The sequence below is a fragment of the Trachymyrmex septentrionalis genome, unplaced genomic scaffold (genome assembly GCF_001594115.1).
Source record: "Trachymyrmex septentrionalis isolate Tsep2-gDNA-1 unplaced genomic scaffold, Tsep1.0 scaffold86, whole genome shotgun sequence".
In the NCBI taxonomy this organism is placed as follows: domain Eukaryota; kingdom Metazoa; phylum Arthropoda; class Insecta; order Hymenoptera; family Formicidae; genus Trachymyrmex; species Trachymyrmex septentrionalis.
Window position 1 is genome coordinate 190,986 of NW_017306049.1, and position 3,307 is coordinate 194,292.

At 37.4% G+C, this 3,307-nt stretch overlaps 1 protein-coding gene across 1 annotated transcript in view; it reads left to right on the forward strand.

Annotated features, from left to right (window-relative positions):
* The first annotated feature begins 666 nt into the window (after positions 1 to 666).
* The window catches only part of LOC108755214 (putative fatty acyl-CoA reductase CG5065), a 32,244-nt gene continuing 29,603 nt past the window's right edge, over positions 667 to 3,307 (forward strand). The window contains exon 1 of the mRNA XM_018498102.1: positions 667 to 917. The gene's annotated coding sequence lies outside the window, so the exon portion shown is untranslated. The remainder of the gene's footprint in view (positions 918 to 3,307) is intronic.

The following is a 3,307-nucleotide window of genomic DNA, read 5'->3' on the forward strand; positions in this document are numbered from 1 at the left end:
CTAGGCATTGCAATTTAATTTTTTCTGAATTAATAACATCGTTTAAGTAGTTAATCTGTCAATTTATGTCTTTTTTTTCAGATATTTCAAAGCAGAATAGTTTTCAAGAGGGATGTATTTCAGGTCAAGTAGTTTCTTTCCGAAGTAGAAGTGTTAAAAGATATGAAGATCACTTCTACTTTTTTAAATGGAATTACAATTTTTTTTACATAATAACTCCTAAAACATAAAAAAATTAAGATGGAGAGCACAAACTTTTACATAATACTAGCAATAGTATGAACATTCCTCATTAAAAATTGTACATAATGTATTCCATCAATTTCTATTTGATATCATTATCATGAATATACAGGTAAATTTAATTTAGGCACGAAAGTCTACATTAGCTCTGCGAACTCGGTCTTTGAATCCGGAGTGGATCGAACAGCTCGATTGGCTCTAGAAATGTTAACGTCGAACGCAGATCAGATGAGATGCCGTATAGATCTTTATAGAGTTTGGTCATCAAACCTCCCGTAACGTTAAAAAATTTTTTGTCCCTCAGAGAGAATCATTCAAGAACTCGCCATATCTCTTAAATCGTTGATACCACGAGTATATATATATATATTATATGTAGTAATAAGAGAGAAAAGGGCGAGACGTCGCACGCGCCAATGCAACTTGCAAGCAGCGAACACATGAGATGCGCAGAACGTAGCTAGCTTCAGCGTGCGCAGCGGTTGGCCAGCCTGAGAAGGGGTATTTGGCAGTTCATCGAAGATGGCGGACGCGATTGGCACGCGAGGGGCGCTACCTAAAGAGCGGCGAGTACGTGAAAAACCGGTGATTCTGTGTTAAGGCGATACTGCCAGCGACGGACGTACACAGCGTAAATATCGCAAAACAGGAGAAGGTGGCCCACGATCGAGCAGGTAAGCGCAACGTTAATTTTCACACGATACAAGGCGGAAATGTGGAAAGCCGCCGCCGCCGCCGCCGCCGTTGCCGTCGTTGGTAGCCACCACTAGCAGCCGCCACACCGGCCGCGCCTACTCTATCATTTACTAATTGTCCGCTTTCGTGTCTTTCCTTGACTTGTTTGCACGAGTGTTCGTCCAAGAGTTTCTCGAAAGAGCGTGTTTGCCGCGTTAATACTATCATTCTCGCCTATGCGATGAGTGATACATTTTTTTTTTGTCGCACTTCGATGGGGTGGTCCGCTTTAAAGTACGGCCGAGGCTGTGCGAAAGCCGCTCGTGCTCGAAGATTGGCCCTGAATCGTGGCTAGGAGATAGAAGATTTACACCACTTTGCCATCGCATTATGTTACGGCGGTTACGGGGCCCGGAGTAACAGGCGCGAGCAGTTGACAGTCGACCGCGCCTGAGCCGGGCGGAGCGACCGACCGCTCCTCTCGTCGCGCCGCAGCTAGTTGCCTCGCCCTCGCCCTCGCTCTCGCCCTCGCTCTCGCCCTCGCTCTCGCCCTCGCTCTCGCCCTCGCTCTCGCCCTCGGTCTCACCGTCGCGTCGCGACGTCCTCGTCTTCTCCCCATTCTATCGCCTTCCGTCGACTTCGCCCGAGCGTTATCTCGTTCGACACTTTATCGCGATAATCGAATATTCTTGTCAGTCGTGCTTTTTCCTTGTTATCTATTGCCTCAGTCAGTTAAATATCATCGGTTATGTCAGGTTAATATGTCGGATTTAATCCATCCGTAACTGCAGATGTAAACAATATTAATAACTAAATAAAATGGTGACGAAGGTGAATACTGAAAGCTAAAAAAAAATGGAAATACAATATTTTTGAACAAAATTGTTTTAACCTGACGCAACTAATACATGATAGATAATGATAGCTAATAACAGATGCATTCAGTTACTACGATCGTTCATTGAGCATTTAGTGAGCTCTTGCACTTGATTGACATATTCGTTAGATTAAAAAATATAAACTAAATATAGATAACAAGAGCTCACTAAATGCTCAGTGAGCGATTGCAGTACTGAATGCACCCATTGAGTCATTAACGTCACGAAACTCAGTAGCCGCTCGACAATCTGCCAGCTCCGTATATTATACACGTTTTAAAGGTGCAGTCCACTGTACAATTTTTTCGAATATTTATATTTATTGTTTCTAAAATCGTAGAATGTTCGGAGGAAGTAATCACGTAATGTAATCGTAGGAGAGTTCCCCGAAATCATTAAAAAAATTCATGTAAAATTTTGATGTATAATCCGCTAATTACCTGTGCAACTACGAGAAATAATTGTGCAATATTAAATAAAATCTTTTATTTTACCAAATGACTTCATATATAGTGAAGAAGATAATTTGATATCATCAGAGGAATCAATCATTATCAAAAATATTCATTATCAAAGATTATCATTAAATAAAATCGTACATATATCAAATAAAATCGTGTAAGATTTCGTGTAAATTAAATTAAATTAATCTGTGAGACAATATTTTAGCTAGTGAATTATCTTGAAATGTCCTTTTATATTATGTTTATCGACATGGTTATATGAATCATATTTGATAATAAACATCCATCAAATGTTTCCTCGCGCAATTTATTTTCATGTATTACAAGATATTGCGTCTTTTAAAATTTTTGCTTTTAATGGCAGAAACATAAATTATGCATAAAAATGAAAATACATATATCTAGAAGTTGTTTATGAAATTGAATATTATTTATATAAATACTTATGACTAACATGCTAATAATAGGTTCCGATTTTTTCCTAGAAAATAAAGCCGACGGCACACAATGCTTATTTTCTTGCTGGATTGCTAGTTAGATTAGATTCTTGCCATATAACAGCTGCGATGTTGGTACTATCAGTACTGTAGCCAATACGGTGGCAAGATTCTAATCCAATCAGGAATCTAGCAGGAAAATAAGTACCGTGTGCCATTGGCTCAATTAAGTCACGAAATAATTTTATGTTTATATTAATACTTACTTGTAATAGAAGCGATTGAAACACAGAACCTTTTGCTAACCAAATTTCGACTGAAAAGTCAAAATGTATAAGAAAATTGCATTTTTTAATTAATTCCACGCAAATTGTATTTTGATAAGATTTTAATTAAAAATGTACTGTTAAATAATGTTATTTAAATCATAGTGTTAATTTTATTTAAAAAGATTTATGTAATGCAGAAAGTCGCAGAATATTAATTTTTAATCTGTTTAAAAAGATACCCAATCGGTAAATATTTTTAAAAAGTTCTTTAGAAATATTTGAAAAATAGTTTTAATTATGGGATCCTCTATACACTGTATATATACATAGATATATATATA